The sequence below is a fragment of the Cannabis sativa genome, chromosome 9 (assembly GCF_029168945.1).
Source record: "Cannabis sativa cultivar Pink pepper isolate KNU-18-1 chromosome 9, ASM2916894v1, whole genome shotgun sequence".
In the NCBI taxonomy this organism is placed as follows: Eukaryota; Viridiplantae; Streptophyta; class Magnoliopsida; order Rosales; family Cannabaceae; genus Cannabis; species Cannabis sativa.
Window position 1 is genome coordinate 19,056,250 of NC_083609.1, and position 22,134 is coordinate 19,078,383.

The 22,134-nt window shown below is 31.6% G+C and overlaps 1 long non-coding RNA gene across 1 annotated transcript; it reads left to right on the forward strand.

Moving 5' to 3' along the window:
* Window positions 1-18,022: 18,022 nt before the first annotated feature.
* LOC115723067 (uncharacterized) lies at window positions 18,023-20,030 on the forward strand. Its single transcript, XR_009684463.1, has 4 exons — window positions 18,023-18,312; window positions 18,696-18,905; window positions 19,110-19,197; window positions 19,349-20,030. It is a non-coding gene; the product is annotated as an uncharacterized LOC115723067 (long non-coding RNA).
* Window positions 20,031-22,134: the final 2,104 nt, after the last annotated feature.

The window sequence follows — 22,134 nt, forward strand, 5'->3', positions numbered from 1 at the left end:
TGGAGCAACCTCCTGGGTTTGTTGCTCAGGGGGAGTTAGGGCGAGTTTGTCCCCTTCGCAAATCTTTATATGGATTGAAACAAAGCCCTCGTGCTTGGTTTGGTAAATTTAGTCAAGCTGTTGAGAAATTTGGTTTGTTGAAAAGTAAGGCAGATCATTCTGTGTTTTATAAAAGATCAACTCCTGGTATCATTTTGCTAGTGGTGTGTGTTGATAACATAGTTATTACTGGAAATGATACTGAAGGAATCTCATCCCTTAATTCTTTTATTCATACCCAGTTTCACACGAAAGATTTAGGGGAGCTCAAGTATTTCTTGGGTATTGAAGTTACTCGGAGTAAACGAGATATTTTTTTGTCTCAAAGGAAGTATGTACTTGATTTGGTAACTGAGACAGGAAAGCTGGGAGAAAAACCTTGTAATGTTCCAATGAATCTAGTTGTGCATCTTACACGTGATGGGAAACCATTTGAAGATCCTAAGAAATAACACAAATTTGTTGGAAAGTTGAATTATCTAATTGTGACTCGTCCAGATATTGCGTTCTCGGTTAGTGTCATTAGTCAATTCATGTCTTCTCCAAAAATTCATCATTGGGCAGCACTAGAGCAAATTTTATGTTACTTGAAAGGAGCACCGGGATAAGGTATAATTTACAAGGATCATGGACATACCCAGATTAAGTATTTCTCTGATGCAGATTGGGCAGGATCCAAGGTAGATAGACAATCCACTTTAGGATATTATGTATTTGTTGGGGGAAATATGGTCTCTTGGAAGAGTAAGAAACAGAATGTTGTATCTAGATCCAGTGCTGAATCAGAATATCGAGCTATGGCATAGTCTGTGTGTGAGGGAATATGGATTTATCAGCTTTTGACTGAATTTGGGTTTAAGACTTTTATTCCAGCAAAGTTGTGGTGTGATAATCAAACTACTCTTCATATTGCCTCAAATCCTGTGTTCCACGAGCGAACTAAGCACATTGAGAATGATTGTCATTTTGTTTGTGAGAAAATTCAACAAGTTCTGATCTCCACAGGATATGTGAAGACCGGAGAACAGCTAGGAGATATTTTTTTAAAGGCTTTGAATGGAGTGCGAGTTGATTATCTTTGTAATAAGCTGGGCATGATTAACATCTATGCTATAGCTTAAGGGGGATTGTTAGAATATTAGTTGTAAAGAAATTAGGATAGCTTGTATCTTAGTAGTTTCCTATTTGTATTTAGTAGTTTCCCATTTAGTCTCCTAACTTTGTATATAAATATGTACTATTCTATGAAATACGTACACAATTCGATCCACTATTTTCTACACTTGGAAACCAGTGTTGGTAGTAAATTGATTCTCAAAGATGTTAGGCATGTTCCAGACATTCGCTTAACTTGATATCTACTGAAAGACTTGATGATGAGGGGTTCATAAACTGGTTTGGTGAAAGTAAATGGAAGCTCACCAATGATTCTCTTGTAGTGGTGAGAAGAAAGAAAGTGAACACTCTTTATTTCATGGAAGCTAAGCTACACAAAGGAGAGATTATTGCAGTTCAACCAGAGGCTCGATCATATCAGCGAGAATGGACTTCAAACTCTTGCTAGAAAGCAATTCTTACCAAATTCGCAAGGTGCGCCTCTTAAAACTTGTGATCATTGCTTAGCTGGAAAAACACACAGGGTTTCTTTTCATACACGTCCACCATCTATAAGATCTAATGTTATTGATCTAATTCACACTGATGTCTATACTATTCAAACTAGAACTCTTGGAGGTGCACTTCATTTTGTTACTTTTATTGATGACCATTCTAGAAAAGTTTGGGTTTTTGCTTTGAAATCTAAAGACAAGGTGCTCGATACTTTCAAAAGAACTTCATGCCAAATTTGAAAGAGAATCTGGAAGAAAGTTGAAGTGTGTTCGAGTAGATAATGGTGGTGAGTATAGGAGCCCATTTGAATACTATTGTAGACTCCATGGAATTAAGCTTGAGAAGTCAGTTCCAAAAAATCCTCAACATAATGGTGTGGCAGATGTTGGAAATTATTTTACCAGGATCTTAGATCTACTCACAAGTATGTTTATTAACACCCTAAATATGAACTTTCTAAAACGATGAAACAAACACATATAAAGTTAAAGAAACCTTACATTGGGTGCAGCGGAATATAATGACTCCTTCCGTTCAGATATCTAACCCTTGATTCCTTTTTGTAGCAGAGCATTATCAATATCTGAACCTGGATCTCTTTCTCTGAATCTTTGATGCTAAAACTCCTTTTTGCTGAAAGTCTTTCTTCACGATCTTCCTCACTATGATTGAGGTATCACTTGTTGTGTGTGGGCACTACTCATACACTAAGAATTTCGAAATTGAAGGAAGAAAAGAAGAGAGGGAGTGGTCAGCCAGATAGGGAGAGGCTCAGTTTTTTCTGAATCAGAAGTGTGAGAAGAAAAGTGTAGAAATTTTAGTGTAATTTTCCTGAAGCCTTCACTATCTATTTATAGCATTCCACTAGGGTTAGGTTTGAATTATTTGGCATTAAAATAATGAAAATATCAGTTTAAATTTCCTACAAAAGTGGCAGGCCCTATGCTAGTGGATTTGGGCCTCACTTTTTGCAATTTTGCAGTTTTACCTTTTCTGCATCTGATTTTCTCAAAAACGACAATTTTCTAATTCAACCATTTAAATGCCAATTCTAACTATTTAATAACTATAAATAATTATTAAATAATATAGTCATTTATCATATTTATTAATTGAACCATACAAAGTATTATAATTAACAAATATGCCCCTATTAACTCTTTCTTTACAATTTCGCCCTTACTTAGTGAAAATTTCACAAATAGACATAGTCTAATTTGAGAATTATAATTGATTAATCAAAACCAATTATATGAGTCTTACAAGCAATATTATCTCAACTAGTGCGAGGACCATGGGTCTATATAACCGAGCTTCCAATAAGTAGATCAAGAATTTAGCACTAAAATTCACTAACTTATTAATTCTTCGTTGAATCCACGCATAGAACTTAGAATTGAACTCTCAGTATATAGAATGCTCTATATGTTCAACCATATAGACACATCATTAGTTATCCATTGTTATAATCCTAAGGTGATCAATGATCCTCTATATGAATGATCTACACTGTAAAGGGATTAAATTACCGTTACACCCTACAATGTATTTATTCCTTAAAACACTTGACCCCGTATAAATGATATTTCAACTTATGTGAAATGAGTACTCCACCATTTATGTTCGTTTGGTCAAGCTCGAAGGAGATCATCCTTCGCTTACTATTCGCCAGATAGAAGCTATAGATTCCATGTTTATGATAGCGCTCCCACTCAATTGCACTACCGTGTTCCCAAAATGTACGTATCACCCTGACCTAAAAGTAGGCTTAACTAACAAATCAAAGAACACGAATAGCCTCTCGAGATTGAGCCTAATCATATCAGGATTAAGATCATTTGATCTAGGATCAACTAGACGATATTGACTTGAATAGATATTACGGTAAGTTTAATAAATCTAAGTCAAAGTTCAATATCGGTCCCTTCCGATGCATACTCCATGCATCCAACCTGAGCTTTACTTTAACCAATGCTCTGGAAAGAACATAGCACTTCTCCAAATGCAAGTAAACTCTGTTGTAGATTATCATATCAGTAAAACCCTATGTCTGATAAATCTAGGAAACTTTATTCACATAGTCATGTTTACTTTCCAATGTGTTGACAGCACAATAAACAGGATCAAGTATGTGAAAAGGGTTTCAGATGAATTTATACATTATGTACATATAATCATGAAATAAATCATGTGAACCATGCAACATTAAATGTTATTTCTGACCTATATTAATAAGTAAATCTGATTATATTGAAATGAGTTTTATTTAGGGCATAAAACCCAACAAACTCCCACTTGCACTAATATAAAACAAAAAGTGTGTTTCAAATAATCTCAACACCTTGATATACAAATCAAGTGTAGTAGTAGTAAAATCCTCGTAATAGGATCTGAAAGGTTGAATTAACCACAACTTTTTCTCCACCATTACTCTTCCTTTAATCACAAAATCATTGATAATGTGAAATTCCTCTCTATATGTCTACTCTCTTGGGATACTGGATTCTATACCTTTGGCAACTACTTTTGGTTAATCAGGAAATCAACACTAGTAGTTAAGGCAATTTGGAATGATGCCAAAAATGTATAGAACTTTCCTTAGACTGAATAAGTACCTTTCAACGCTTTAACATTCGGTCACTTTACGGTAGACCTAGAGACTTCGGATAGGTTTTTACACTTCTCCAAAATCACTATTCCACCCAGAGTAACCACCATCTTATCGGAAAGATTTACTTAGCACAAAGGCAAATTTCGAAATCGATATGGTGTAGTCTAAGAAGTTTTAAACACACCACTTATAGACTAACATATAGTTCCTCTTCTTAATCTTAGGATTTACTTGATTGTCTTCCAATGTTCTTCTCCTAGATTAATCGATACCTACTCATTACTCCCACTCAACATGTGTGTATGCAGTCTAAGGCATACAAAAGCATATCTAAGACACTCTCCTTATTGATATAAGAAATTCTTTCATGGCTTTATCTTTTCTGGAATAGTTAAGACTTTTCCTTAGATAAATAAAATCTATACCTAAGAAGTTGTGAAGCCTCTATAGATTGCCATTAGAAAGAAAATGCTTCAGCATCTTACTAAAGTAAGTTGCTTGCATTAGAGTAAGTAATTACCAGGTATACCACAAGCCATAGGTTTAGATAAACTCAAACCTATAATACTAGGAACAGGAGGTTTTGTTAAGTCCATAGAATAGACTTATTAACTAAAATTTTCCTTTTATGTCCTTGTAATAGAAAACTTTAGGTTATTCCATGTGAATAGATTAAACCATAGTTCTATTGGCTTTTCTTCTTAGTTTCTTATCTTGACAATCCATTACTTGTTTAAACTCACAATGGATTTTAATCACTAGTGTCTCCCAAGTCATAAGAAGGTGAGTTCCTAGAAACTCTCCCCTTCTACGAAGAATGCTAGTGAATTATGTCTAAGAAAACTAAATGGTATTGATCTCTTCAGTTGTGACAAGACAACAGAGGCATTGGGATCATCATATATCAAATAAGATGATAGAACACTTTTGGAATCAAGAATTAAATATCTCCTTTATTTGCTACTTGTTTTCAGACTTAGTCATTATCTTAGAAAAGTAGTATTTGTTTGAACAAACACTTTCTTATCTATTGACAATGGGATGGTCCACCCCTAATCACTTAGAATAGCTAACAAACCATGGTTAACAGTTCTAGCTTTTCTTAAGATTTTGATTAGGTCATCCATGAATCTAGTAATGATTTACATTAAGTACCCAACCATTACATCATTAAAGATTGTATTACCATAGAAGGATTTAGGCAACGACTAGTAACTAATCATCAATATGCAACTCGAAATTTCTTGGGAGGTAAGTTTGGATATAATTCAAAAATCAATTTAATGATCTTTGAACTGCATATCTAATAACTATTTCTCCACCCCTATCAGTTCGCAAGATCTTTAACCACTTACCTTAATGGTTTTAACCATTGCTAGAAATTAATGAATTTTTTCAAACATTTCAAATTTCTTTGCTAAAAGGTATAATCTAGAGTTATCGTTTTAAGAATACAACGAAAAACTCATATCCACCCCTGAATGTACATCCATCTGCGAATGAGATGAACTACTTTCAGTGGATATAGGCATATTAACTCTTTGCAGAGATTGATCTTGTCAAATCCACAATGAACAAGATATAAATGCCATAGATTAAAAAAAATGTGGTAGTGTCTATTGATGACATAGGTTTAGTTACATCAAAGAGTTCTTAGAATACTGCAAGTGGATCCTGGTCACAGAATACCTAACTCATATTCCATACAGTTTTAATCCATTAATAGAAGATGGATATTAAACACTTGAGAAAGTATGGCCATGTATTGTGATACGGAATTAGAAATATAAGAAAATTTCTATTTGGAATCTAAAATTAAAGTCAAAGACTTAAATTTATACCAAATATAATGAGTAATTCTATCTTGGACTGACCTTCTTAATACAAACTCTAAGTCAGATTTGCCCATACAAGTAGGAGATTTCTAAGATTAAGGATTTATATCAATTGGGAATAGAATTTCGGAATTATAATCATATGCGTCATTTAATTTTTTAAGAGAAAATATAGAATGACATGAAATGATTTATAGACGATTCATCCAATGATATGTTTTGAAGCTAATTCGAAATGAATAAGCTAAGAGGAATTAGGATGATTTCGTTTATAAATAAGAATCCAACGATGCTTCGATTAGCGAAAGACAAAGTAATCTTATTTATGTAATCTTCTTGTTTCATATTGTAAAAAATATTAGTCTAAGGTATCATCAATTGATGAACAGCTAGATGTTGCATATACAATATTTATCTTTCGAGATCTTACACTATTATGTATGTCTAATGGTGAAAATCCATTAGGGATTTATCTCATTAGAAAAATAAACATGTTAGACCAACAATGAAGATTCGAAATTACACTACAACTTAATAACAGAAAATAACATGGTCCAATATAAATGCATACACAATTCAGAAATTATAAACATATAGCAAGTAGGAATGACTAGTGAAAATACTAAAACATACAATCCTAAAAAATTTCCAAGGTTTTCAACAAACTGATACAGTGTCCCGGTGGGCGAGAGTCAAAGTATCATTTATTGAATAGAATTGTCAGCTCATCTAAAATAGAAACCATTCTAGCAACCTTTTATTCGATCAAAATAAGAATCCAACGTTGTCCCGGTAGGCGAGAGTCAAGGTTATTCTTATTTTATGAGCTTCCACCATTGTTTCATGTTTTATGAGTTTATCTCTAAGTAGTCACCGTAGGGGAGAGTCTAAATAGAGACGAAAACTCACAAAACACTTATCAAATGAAATCTTACGGTGTTAAATGCGTTCAACGAATAACCATCCATAGGGGGACGAAGTCTAGCGTCTCGAGGTTATATTGAAAACATTTAACTTTTGTAAGACCAACAAAGGAGATCGAATATCTTAATAATAATAAAGCTCATTATTTAAAGTGAGTTGTATTTTCTTTGATTCTCTTTATTTAATTTATTTATTTTAAATATATATTTATTTAAAATTTCCAATTTAGAATGAAAAATTCTAAATATAAATTTTACTGAGATGGATATGAAAATAACATGAATTATTTCCATCTTAGTAATAATTTCCAATAAATATTTAGAAAAATATTCAATTAAGTTGTTACAAAATTAATTTAAATTAATTTACAACTCAAATTTTATTTTCTACAAATATATATATTGCATTTCGAAAAATTAAAGTATTTAAGAATATACAATATTCGAAAAATGCATGTTAAAATTAAAAATAAATCCTGGAAAAATTATTCTAATTTAATGTTGGCCCAAAATTAATTAATAAAATTAATTTACAACAAAAAATATAATTTTCCTATTTAATTAAATATATAAGAAAAATTTCAAATATTTAAGTATGATGATGAAAATCAACTTAAATATTAATTTTCTATTTAATTAAATACACTAGAAAAATACTTCAAGCAAAAATATCATCTATCTAGATTTTTCTTTGACTAATTAATTCAATTTCTAATAATATATTTTAATACATTTATTTTTAAATTAATCAATTAATGAAAAAATCATTGATTTAAGTTGGTCCAAAATTAAAATAAATAATTTACAACTTTAATCTATTTTTCAAATAAAATTCGAAATTCCAGCATTTAAGAAATGCAATTTCGAAATTTGATTAATAAAATAAAGAAAAAATATATTTTGAAAATTATTTAAATTTAGTTGAAAAAATAAATTTCAACTAAAAATAATTTTCTATTCAATTAAGTGTCATGAAAAAGAAATATTTAAGTATCATGATGAAAATCAACTTAGATATTTAATTTTCAAATTAATTAAATGTATTAAATTCAAGAAATAAATAATTAAGTGTAGAGAAGACTTAATTATTAATTTCTAGTTTAATACTAGGAAAAATATACTTAAAATAAATTGTACCAAAATTAATTATTTAAATTATTAATTTCACAATTTATAATATTTTCCTATTTAATATTAGAAATAATAAGTAGTCTAGAAATAACTATCTAGAAAATATCTTATTTGACTAAGTATCTTTTCCACAAAATTTGAAAAAATATCTAATTTTAGGTTGTATTAGAAAAAATCTAGAACCTAAATATTTTTCAAATTTTAAATTTAATTAAATATCAAAAATTAAGTTGTAACCACTTAATTTGAAAATATTCAATTTTAAGTTAATATTCGAAAAGATATTAACTTAAAAAATATCTAAAATATTCCATTTTAAGTTAATATTCGAAAAGATATTAACTTAAAAAATATCTAAAATATTCCATTTTAAGTTAATATTCGAAAAGATATTAACTTAAAAAATATCTAAAGAATCTTAATAACCAATGCCTAAAATTCCTCAACTTAATTTTGAAATATTAAATCCAAAAGATATTCAGATTTAAGTTGGTTAGTTGAAGATAACTAAATATCAACTTAAATAGGAATATTTAATGAAAAATTTAAATTAAGCTCCAGAAAGAATCTAAATGGTTATAATTCTATATTTAATTAAATACAAGAAAATACATATAGTTTAGCTTAGAATAAAAATTCTTTAAACTATAATTTTCTTAAATTAATTTCAAAATAAATAAAATTAATTATGTCGCTAATCAATTTTATTAGGTTAAACTAGTTTAATTAACCTAGTACAGTTATTCAAATCAGGCAAATGGGCCTTCACAATTGGGGTGGTTCATGTGAGGGGGTGCTGGGTTCAGTATGTCGTACCTTCTTATGGCTCCTCTACAACTGAGCCCAAAAGAGAGGAATTTAACCTTAAAATGAACAACTGTTATTAATTGAATAGGCCCAAAAATTAAATGGGCCTAAATAAAATCTATCAAGAATTATGATATTTTATTTAGCAACAACAACCTATATGCATCTATAATGAAATTAAACACATAGGCTCACACAGGCACACTTTGGATGGGTCCTATCATGTTGCTAGGTCATACACAGATGAAAGAAGATTGTAAATATACCTGTTACAAATTATTAACTTGACCAAGGGAGCCATCGGATCATTAGATGCGGCAAAAAGTAACCATGGCTATTTGCAATCAAGTAATAATAGGTTTTGAAAACTTACACACAAGCTAAAACACATACTCCTGCAACAAGGTTAGCTGGATAGTTGGATGTAGGATTTATTTAATTTTAAATTAAATAATTAATTTCGAAATAATTGATTAATTAAAAAAAATTCAAAAATTAAAAAAAAAAATTTGAAATAAAAAATTTCAAAATTAAATTAAAAATTTAAATTTAAAATTAAACCTACAATTTTGAAAAATTAAGTTTCAACCAACCTAAATATCATTTCAAAAATTTGCTAACTACTTTTAAAATTTAAATGTTATTTTATAAATAAAAATTAAATAAAAAATTAAAAAAGATAAATGAATATCTTTTTCAGATTTTAAATGTAATTTAAATAAATAAAATAACAAAATTTAAAAGTTAGCAAAATATCTTACATCTTTTTAAAATTACATGATTATTGCTATCTTATTTTAAATTTAAATAAGGTCAAATTATTTAAAAAAAAATTAATTTAAAATATTAAAATCTGACCTTAAATTTAAAAATAAGATAAGATATAATCAAATTTAAAAATAAGATAGATTATTAAGCAAAAAAGATAGATACTAACTATTTTCAAATTCAAATTACACTAATATCTTGAATTAAATTTAAAAAATATTAAATTAATTCAAAATGATAATTAGAATTGAATTAGGAATAGTAATAGTATAAATACAGAACTACACAAAAAATCGGAAGTTAATTCCATGAAAAAGCATGAAAAACTTAGAAGAAAAAACGAAAAATTGTGAAATTTTGTACGGACACTTTTCGCGATCGCAGGAAAATTTCAGCACAGCTTCTATTTTTTTGAATCTTCAAAAAATCATAACTAATTCAAATTAAATCGAAATTGAATTCTGTAAAAAAGTAACTTGCTTAATTTTTTCCATACTATCCAATAAAAATAATTCCAGAAACAGAATCGCAATTATTTTTCACGAAAATTTACAAACATCAATCAATCATCAAATAACACTCAATACAACATGATACCATCCAAAAACAAACAAAAAATCATTTTAAAGTCCAAATTTCTTGCAAGTAAATCAATTACCATGGCTCTGAGGCCAGTTGTTGGAAATTATTTTACCAGGATCTTAGATCTACTCACAAGTATGTTTATTAACACCCTAAATATGAACTTTCTAAAACGATGAAATAAACACATATAAAGTTAAAGAAACCTTACATTGGGTGCAGCGGAATATAATGACTCCTTCCGTTCAGATATCTAGCCCTTGATTCCTTTCTGTAGCAGAGCATTATCAATATACGAACACTGGATCTCTTTCTCTGAATCTTTGATGCTGAAACTCCTTTTTGCTGAAAGTCTTTCTTCACGATCTTCCTCACTATGATTGAGGTATCACTTGCTGTGTGTGGGCACTACTCATACACTAAGAATTTCAAAATTGAAGGAAGAAAAGAAGAGAGGGAGTGGTCAGCCAGATAGGGAGAGAGAAGGCTCAGTTTTTTCTGAATCAGAAGTGTCAGAAGAAAAGTGTAGAAATTTTAGTGTAATTTTCCTGAAGCCTTCACTATCTATTTATAGCATTCCACTAGGGTTAGGTTTGAATTATTTGGCATTAAAATAATGAAAATATCAGTTTAAATTTCCTACAAAAGTGGCAGGCCCTATGCTAGTGGATTTGGGCCTCACTTTTTGCAATTTTGCAGTTTTACCTTTTCTGCATCTGATTTTCTCAAAAACGCCAATTTTCTAATTCAACCATTTAAATGCCAATTCTAACTATTTAATAACTATAAATAATTATTAAATAATATAGTCATTTATCATATTTATTAATTGAACCATACAAAGTATTATAATTAACAAATATGCCCCTATTAACTCTTTCTTTACAATTTCGCCCTTACTTAGTGAAAATTTCACAAATAGACATAGTCTAATTTGAGAATTATAATTGATTAATCAAAACCAATTATATGAGTCTTACAAGCAATATTATCTCGACTAGTGCGAGGACCATGGAGTCTATATAACGAGAGCTTCCAATAAGTAGATCAAGAATTTAGCACTAAAATTCACTAACTTATTAATTCTTCGTTGAATCCACGCATAGAACTTAGAATTGAACTCTCAGGATATAGAATGCTCTATATGTTCAACCATATAGACACATCATTAGTTATCCATTGTTATAATCCTAAGGTGATCAATGATCCTACTATATGAATGATCTACCTTTGTAAAGGGATTAAATTACAGATTACACCACAATGTATTTATTCCTTAAAACACTTGACCCCGTATAAATGATATTTCAACTTATGTGAAATGAGTACTCCACCATTTATGTTCGTTTGGTCAAGCTCGAAGGAGATCATCCTTCGCTTACTATTCGCCAGATAGAAGCTATAGATTCCATGTTTATGATAGCGCTCCCACTCGAATTGCACTACGAGTGTTCCCAAAATGTACGTATCACCACGACTTTAAAAGTAGGCTTAACTAACAAATCAAAGAACACGAATAGCCTCTCGAGATTGAGCCTAATCATATCAGGATTAAGATCATTTGATCTAGGATCAACTAGGCGATATTGACTTGAATAGATATTACGGTAAGTTTAATAAATCTAAGTCAAAGTTCAATATCGGTCCCTTAGTCATACTCCATGCATCCAACACGAACTTTTACTTTAACCAATGCTGGAAAGAACATAACACTTCTCCGAAATGCAAGTAAACTACTGTTGTAGATTATCATATCGGTAAAACCAATATGTACGATAAATCTAGGAAATTTTATTCACATAGTCATGTTTACTTTCCAATGTGTTGACAGCACAATAAACAGGATCAAGTATGTGAAAAGGGTTTCAAATGAATTTATACATTATGTACATATAATCATGAAATAAATCATGTGAACCATGCAACATTAAATGTTATTTCTGACCTATATTAATAAGTAAATCTGATTATATTGAAATGAGTTTTATTTAGGGCATAAACCCAACAAAAAGAATGAACAGAACAATTGAAGAAAGGATTAGGTTTATGTTTTTCCATGCCAAGCTACCTAAGTCCTTTTGGGGGGGAGGCTATGAGAACTGCAGTTGATTTGATTAACCTTTCTCCTTCAGTTCCTCTGAACAGTGATGTGCCTGAGAGAGTATGGAGAGGGAAAGATGTCTCATATGGTATTTTGAGAGTCTTTGGGTGCAGAGCATTTATTCATATTCCTAAAGATGAGAGATCCAAGCTTAATGATAAGGCAAAACCATGTATTTTCTTGGGGTACGGTCATGAAGAGTTTGGGTACAGATGATGGGATCCAGTGAACAAGAAGATTATTAGAAGCAGCGATGTGGTGTTTCTTGAAGATCAAATGTTTGAAGACAGTGTTGACCAAACGTCAAAATCACTCATTTATTTTGATGATAAAAAAATATTTGATTATTATTTGTTACTAATCTTTTCTTGATCATTTTGCAAGCAAGTTTACAAAGTATTAATATTTGCTCGGTAAAGTCAAACATAATCAAAGAAGTAGATTCAACAAGTATATCAACTACTTCATACTTCATAAGAGCAAAAGATTCATCAAGGGATCAACAACTCAAGACCCTATTCAAAAGAGGTCTTGAAAAGTCTAAAGTCAAAAGTCAACCCGAAGTCAAAGTCAAAGTCAAAATCAAAGTTAACTCTCAGGAAAAGTCAGCTTTGGATCAAAACATGCAAATCAAGCTAGGAAGCTCATCTACATCAAGACTACAAACAATCAAATGGTATAAATTTGCTTTAGTCTTGTTAAAGTGATTTGCATAGTACACTAGGGTTTATAAGTTTAAAAGTTTGGCTCACTAACTTAACTTGTGCGACAAGTTATTTCACAAAAAAATGATATCTAAATTTTCTAAATTGATTTTTAAGATCACATATCATTTAACTAAGAGAACACAACTAGAAATTTTGAAATCAGATAGACGAGTAAAAAGTTATGCACGTTTTAGTTCGAAAAAATGAACCTTTTGCCCCTGTTAGCCATCCGGAATTCTGGTTCCCGGTTGTAACCAATTCAGAAATCTGGATCACGGCTGAATTGACCTCGAAAAATGTGCTAATGACTATAAACGACTAGTTTTCATTCCTACACTATATAAACTCATTTTTCACTCAAAAATGTAGGTTGGTTGAGCTTCTATTCATCATATAACATCATTCTAAGTGTTCTAAACTAAAGAATTATCATCTTTTCATTAACACACCAATCACACACACTTGAGCCAAACTTTTTCTTATCTTCTCTAGTGTGCTTACCATTCTCTCTTGGATTTTACATTGTTTTCCATCTTATTAGAGAGAGTGCTTTGTATTTCAAAATTACATATTCATTATATTGAGAGGTGAGGTTGGCACCGGTAGAAAAAAAAATCGGTTGTAGGTGAGGTTGACACTGGTTTAGTAAACAACCCAAGAAAAGTGAGATTGGCACTTCAACAATCCGGCGAGGTTGAGTCCTTGGAAGAAAACTACTGTGAGAGGTTTGGGAAAAACCTTGATGAAAAATTCCCCAGTTGTAACGGTTAGTCAAGCCCGTTAACTTGGCTCGATAGTTGAACTCAAAGCTAGGTCCATAGCTTTGAAGACCAAGGACGTAGGTGGCTTAGTTCTACTGAACCTTGTAAAAATTAAGAGTTTGCAATTTCTATCCCTAAACTCTTTACATTTCTAATTTGGTATTTGTTTATACTTGTGATTATCTTTGTTATTGCATTAAACTTGAATATTTGCATGAATTGTCATTGGGGTTTTTAAATTTCCAATTCACTCCCTCTTGGAAACATATCTTAAGCTAACATACAGTTACAGAGTTCAAAAGCAAAAGTCCCCTACTAATGTTCTTGTGAGTATAGTACTAGCTCTGTTCTTTCACCCATAGTGCATGGTGATCATGGGGGACCATGAAGAGCATGTCAATGAAGAAACAGATGAACAAGAAGATCGTGGTGGGAATACTGATTATGATGTTCCTACAATTGATGATGATGGTGAGCCAACTGAACAGGATCAAGAAGCACCTCTACCACCAGTTGAGACTCCAGTAAGAAGATCCACAAGAGATTGCAAACCAACTTCAAGATACAATCCTCATGAGTATGTAATGATCACTGATGGGGGAGAGCAAGAAACTTACCAAGAAGCCATTCTACATGAGCATAAGGATGAGTGGGATGGAGCCATGCAAGAAGAGATGAGATCCTTGCATGAGAATCACACATATGGCTTGGTGAAGTTGCCTAAAGGGAAGAAAGCTCTCAAGAACAAATGGGTTTATAGGCATAAGACTGAAAATAATGGTTCACAATGGTACAAGGCACAATTGGTTGTGAAAGGGTTCCGCCAGAAGAAAGGTATTAACTTTGAAGAAATATTTTCTCCTGTTTTGAAAATGTCCTCTATTAGAGTTGTTCTTGGTTTAGTTGCTCGCTTGAATTTATAAGTAGAGCAACTTGATGTGAAAACTGAATTTCTTCATGGTGACTTGGAAGAAGACATTTACATGGCGCAACCAGAGGGTTTCAAAGTCAAGGGAAAAGAGAATCTTGAGTGCAAGCTTAGAAAAAACTTATATGGACTCAAACATGCACCTAGACGGTGGTAGAAGAAGTTTGATTCCTTCATGTTGAGCCATGGATATACCAGAACTACTTCTGATGATTTTGTGTTTACAAAGAAGTTTTCTGATGATGATTTCATTATTCTCCTGCTGTATGTTGATGATATGCTGATTGTTGCCCATGATGCTAGAAAGATTGAAAAGCTAAAGAAAAAGTTGAGCAAGTCTTTTGCTATGAAAGACTTAGGATCGGCGAAACAGATACTGTTGGGTTTTATGCCCTAAACAAAACTCTTTACAATCTGATTAGTTATCAATACAAGAAATTTGAAGTGATTGATGTTTGCATGAATTCTACATGCTAATGGTTTAATATGTTTATTAAATTTACACACAAAATCAGTTAAATCCAGATCATTTGTTTATTCACAATTACAGTATCGTCAACACAGTGGAATGTGATTGTGATCATATGAATCAAAAGACTCGGTCCCTGTTTCATCAGTGTTATTGGATTTACACTAATGTGATAATCAGCGATGATGTGTACTTACACTTGGAGTAAGTGTTATGTTCTTTCCAGGATATTAGTAAAGTATACTAGTTTCGAATGTATGGAGTATACATTGGACTGGACCGATATTGCAACTAAGTTAAGATATTACAAACTTACCGTTACATATATCTTTCCAAGTCAATATCAGTAGTTGATCTTAAGATTAAAAGAATCTAAATCCTGATATGCTTAGGCTCAACTCAGGAGTGTTATTCATGTTCTTTGATTTATTAGTTAAGCCTACTTTTGGGTCAGGGTGATACGTATATTTTGGGAACATGATAGTATGATTAAGTGGGAGTGCTAAACATAAATATGGAATCTATAGCTTCTACTGGTGTATAGAAGTCAAGTGATGATTCCCTTCGAGCTTAGCAAATAGAAGTAAATGGATGAGCTCTTGTTTAACTGACTAATTATTAGATCACTAAACACCATTTACATGTAGCTAAGTATTTTAAGGGGCAAAATACATTGAGGGGTGAGAACGGTAAAGAAATCCCATCTTGATGTAGATCATCTATATAGAGGATCTTTAAATCACAATAAGATTATAACAATGGTTAAATGAGATAGCATATTGATATCGTGGAATATATAATATGCTCTATACAAGTCTGAGAGTGAAATTCTAAGTTCTAAGAGTGGATTCAACGAAGAATTAATAAGTAGGAATTTACTTGGTAAATTTAGTTCACTTATTGGAAGCTCAGCATATAGATCCATGGTCCCCATTCTAGTTGAGAACATTCTGCTTGTAAGACTCATTAATTGATTCGTGATTGATCAATTATAATTCTAAAGTTAGACTATGTCTAATTTTATGAATTTTCACTAAGCAGGGGTGAAATTGTAAAGAAAAGAGATTCTAGGTTTATTTATTTATTAATGGACTTTATATGTCTAGTTAATAATTATATTAAATGACAATATTATTTAATAATCTATTTTAGTTATTAAATAATTAGTTTTGGCATTTAAATGGTTAGAATTGGAAAATTGGCGTTTTTGAGAAAATAGAAATAAAATTTGTTAAAACTGCAAAATCAAGTGGGGCCCACTAACACACCATGGCCGACCACTATTTGTGGAATTTCAAATTAATATTTTCATTATTTTAATGCCAAATAATTCTTAACCTAAACCTAGTAGTTGCCTATAAATAGAAAGTGATGGCTCAGTCAAATCACAAGTTTTCAATAACATGCTTTCATAAGTTATCTGACAGAAATTTCTCTCTTCAGAAAAACTGAGCCTTCCCTATTTTCTATACCTGGCCGAAACCCTCTCTTCTCTTTTCTCTTCATCAATTTCGTGACCCTAGTGAAAGAGTAAGTGCCCACACACAGCAAGCAGTAACTCAATCATAGATTGGAAGACTGTGAAGGATCAAACTTAAAGAAGAAGGAGATTCGGGCTCAGATCTTGGTTATACTCTGCTACAGAAAGGATACAAGGGCTAGAGATCTGAGTGGAAGGAGACATTAATTCCGCTGCATCAATGTAAGGTTTTCTTAACTTTATATGTGTTTAATTTATCGTTTTAGAAAGTTCATATTTAGGGTGTTTAAACAACATACTTGTGAGTAGATCTAAGATCCTGGTAAAATAAATATTCCAACAGATACTTGGAATGAGGATTTTCTGTGACAGGAAGAATGGGAAACTTTGGTTATCTCAAGAAGCTTATGATGAAAAAGTTCTTGAAACATTTAACATGAGCAAAGCTAAAGCAGTTAGTTCTCCACTTGTAGGCCATTTCAAGCTAAGCTCCAAACGATGTCTTACAAGTGAGAAGGATAAACATGAAATAGCTTCAATACCTTACTCATATGCATTTGGCATTTTGATGTATGCTATAGTTTGTACAAGGCCAGATATTGCTCATGTAGTTGGAGTTGTTAGCCGGTTTCCCTCTAATTCTGGTAAGGATCACTGGGAAGCAGTGAAATGGATATTGAGATATCTACGAGGTACTTCCAGGTTGTGCTTATGCTTTGGCAGTGGTGAACCTATGCTTGATGGGTACACAGATGGAGACATAGCTAGTGATTGTGATTCCAAGAAATCCATTTCAGGATTCTTGGTGATATTTGCAGGGGGAGCTGTTTCATGGCAATCGAGGTTACAAAAGTGTGTTGCTTTGTCTACTACAGAAGTTGAATACATTGCTATAACTGAAGCTTGTGAAGAAGCTTTTTGGATGAAAAAGTTCCTACAAGAGTTGGGCTTGCAACAAGAAATATACATTGTCTACTGTGACAGTCAGAGTGTCATTCACCTCTCCAAGAATTCAACATTCCATTGAAGATCCAAGCATATTGATGTTAGATATTATTGGAATCGTGATGTGCTTGAGATGAAAGATTTGCACTTAGAAAAGTTACATACTAGTGAGAATGGTTCCGATATGTGCAAAGACTTTGCCTAAAGAGAAGCTTAAAGTTTGTAGGCGAAGAGCGGGCTTAGTAGAGCCCACCAATTGAGGCGGAGGGGGAGATTTGTTGATTCAGCCCCTTAATTTCTTGGGCTTGGACCAATAAGGGCTAAAAGGCCATTTACAATTTAAAGGAAATAAAAAGAAAAAATAAAAAGAAAAAACTGATGGTGGTGTCGTGTGAAACCAAGAGCCAAGAGAGAAGAATAAGAGAGGGAAAGAAGAGAAATAAAGCTAGAGAGAGAAAAAGGTTTTGGTATTTTGCTTTGAACATCAAGTGGTTGATTCTCATCCATTTTAGCTCAAATTTTGGGTGGTGAATCTTTCCAAGGCGCTCTACCAATCTACCAGTTCAGATTTGGCGATTGTCCTCTCTAAGATGTTCTTCTATAATACCCACTTGGTGAGGCCCAAACTTTTTCTTATTTGTGTATTCATCTTTTGAGATGATGATGATGATGATTGTATTGGTGATCTAAGATTGTTTAATCTTGTTGTTGTTGTGAACCTTTAGTTTTACTAGAGGAGAACTTTGTAATTTCATTATTGAACTTTGGTGATAGTGGATGATTTGTGCGGACTACGGTCCTGTGGTTTTTCTCGCATTAGGTTTTCACGTAAAAATCTTGGTGTCTCACTTTTATGCTTGATTTGTGTATTTTATATTGTTTGTGGTGCTTTGGTTGACAGTTGATATTGATTCCTGTAGTGTTTGATAAGTATTCTATTTTTGACATACAAAGAGGAAAAATATTATGATTAATTACAATACGTTTTTCAACACAGATGATATCAGAGACAATGTAGAGGCAAGGAAGATGTTGATTGTATTTGAGAATTACTGGTAATTTCATTTCTGATAGACACTAAGACTCTGCAACTTCATTCAAGTGTTGCTGCACCTTCAGCAACTGACGAGCAAACCAGAAAGGCTGCTTCTTTAATGAAACGTATAGACTTAAGAGATTTTTCAGTATTGCCAATTCGCTAACGCTGGTATATTTCCGTATTCACAACTCCTCTTTTTTGATATGAAACCCTTTCTATAGCTGAATTATTGCCCTTATGGAATGGCTGAGTGTGCTATGATAGCCTTTGACTTTTATGAGATAGTAGATTACCAATTGTGTTTCTCTGTTTTTTTTTCTTATTAGAAAAAAAATAAGATGCTTCAGTACCCACGTATTGTTTTTGTTGCAGCTTTGAAGCAACATTATGCGGCTTTGGAGGAAGATGAGATGCCAGACATCAAAGATGAAACAGTACCTGATGAGGAAGGCATGCCTAGGTAAATATGTTTGGCTACAACCACTCTTCTTGCAAGAAAATTGTGCATACCAAAAGGAAATCCAGCGTTAGAGGATAATAAATGTTTGTCTTCTCGTTGCATCCTGTTAGTAATTTGTAATTAATTTTATATATTGTACATTACCTCACAGACCAGGCGCGATTAACCCTTTAAAAGAGTTTAAGCTTTCCATTTATGGGGACCATTATGATGAGGAAACTGAAAATGCTGGAGACAAAAAGGAAAGTGATGCCTCCAAAAAGAGAAAAGCTGCTTCCGAAATTGCAGTTCATGAGTATGCAAAGTATGATTGGAGTAAACTTGCAGACAATGGAGAGGTTGGAGAATTGTTTTGCTTCAGTGATCTATGATTCTATCTTGCTAAGAGAACTTAATAATACAAGGAAAGAGAACTTAGACGTATTAAAATTTTGCATAGTTTATACAATAATGGTGGCTTTTTTAAAAGAATCCTTAAGCATGTAGAAAATGTATAAAGGCTAACAATTTATTTTAGATTACACCTTAGATTTCAGAAAATAAAAATTTCATGATTTTCGACTTGCAGTTGAAGGATTTTTGACTGTAACAGAGTTAAAGTACTTGGTAAGAAGGAAGCTCTGATCAGTAGGATATTGAGTCATGTGGGGAAATAAGCAAGGTGAGTATGTTTTTTCATGTATACCAGTAATGTTCTTTGACTACATACACAAGCTGTTCACCAGGGGTCATTTTGTATTTGTAGACTGTTTGTTGACACTTGCATTAGAGAAGTGTTCATGTATATACTTTTCTCTTTAATAGTACAATGAAGCGAAAAACATTTAGGTGCATTCCTCTATATTTGTGATATGAACTAAAAGCTAACAATGTTTTCAGTTTTCATTCACTTTCTTTCTTTCCTTTAATGGCTTGTTGTGTGATTAAGACTCAAATTTGTATATTTTAAGTCTTTATTTATGCATATATAATTAATATAAATTAAATATAAATTAAGTATTCCATGATTTTAATAATAAATTTATTTTAGTTAGAAATATTTAATTTATTTTAATTTTTATGTTATTTTTCAGATTTAAGCAAAATGATATAAACGAAATATTAACATTCTTGAAAAGTGGTATTCTTGCAAAGAAAAAGAAAAAGAAAAAGATCCAAATTTAGTGGCCCAAAGTGAATCACAAAGGAGAAAAAGCCCAATATGAAAGACTAAAAAGGAATGATAAAAGTCAAAAACGTGCCACCATCTTCCATTCATCATGTAAGGGAAATTTACATGGTATACTAACTTTTGCCATTTTTTTACAGAAATACTGTCAGGCGGTATTTTTTACTTTTTTACTATATTTTTTTATAAGTTTCATACTGCAGTATACTGTGTTAAGTTTTCACTGGTATTCTACTGGTGTTTTACTAGTGTTCTACTGTTGTTTTGAGTTGTTCTGCTTTGTGTTTTACTGATGTTTTATAAAAACACAGTATTTTTTAAAAAATTTCCGTGTGATTGTATTTTTGTAAAAATTAACCCAAATTCCAGTATTTTTGTAAATTTCCCTCATGTAATCATGTTAATTGAACATGTTTCCTTGGATGTACGGCCCAGTAAGCAACTCTTCACATAGGCCCAAGTTCTGATATGATCAATTGATAATTCCTTCAACGAAGTCGTATTCAAGCCGAAAAAAGAGAATGGTAGTGCACCACGTTCCATTTTATTTCTTGTGTCAATGCATAGTTCTTGTGTGCTTGCTACGTGACCAATTTCTTCTCAGTTTTTGGAGCCACTTCCTCCACTATCTAATAGTTCACTTATACACCTAAAAAGCATATTTCTCACTATAAAAGGCATCACATTTCTAGAGTAGTAAAATTCTACTCTCTATTATTTTTACTTATTTTATGTGATAAAAGAGGGAACTATTTTAGAAATATTGGTGAGGTTAGAGTGTAGATATTATACTTTTTATTCTTAATATTGATATTAATTCTTTTGTGCTTCATCTCCATATCTCATTTATTAAATTATTTTTCATCTTCTAATTTTTCTTCCAAAGTTAATAGTATCTTTTATATAAGTCTAGTCATGCTTTTCTTATGTAAGTTAAGCTATTAATATTTTGGTATATTTATTATATTGTATGTCATTTACTACATCCTGCCAATAGCAGTATTTTGTCGATTTATGATATATAATATGATATGCTGTCAAGTTAGATGTGAGATTCAATTTATGTAAGATTAATTAATTTGTGCTTTTAACATATATATCTTCCAATTATAATTAATGGTGTAGAATTGCAATTGTATTTTGAATTAATATCGCTATTAGAATCAAATTTGCATAACTACAATTCTACCTTACAAAACTCTTTATCTAATCAACTTTCTCATCTCATCATTTTTGTTATTTTTAGTTCACACATTTATATCATTTTCTATTTATAATAATCTTTAGTGGTAATTTACCTCCATGTGGATACGACATAGCCCGTTTACTACAACGACCGCAGTGTAATTAATTGGGCGACATCAGTGTGTGAAGCTAAGCATCTTTATTTTTGGGTTCTACATGAAATGGAATAGCCTTGAAAATGAAATTATGTTGTTTAATACAGCCTTGAAAATGAAATTATGTTGTTTCAAGTACAGTGGATCTAGCACTGGTAATATTTGAAGTGTAGCTCAATGATAATAAAATGAGTAATAATAGACATAATCTTAATTTTTACACTCAAATTAAATGTTATAATGTGTAATTTATCATTCCTCAAATGAAAAAAACTGTACTATCTGCATTTTAATTGGGGAAAGTATTATATTGAATGACCCTTTTCAAGTTTCTATAAATCCACTTTAGTGAAGCTTCAAATTATCATTCGTTATTAAACAACATCCATATTTAGAGGTAATTGTAGTGACAAACTTTTTATCAGGCCA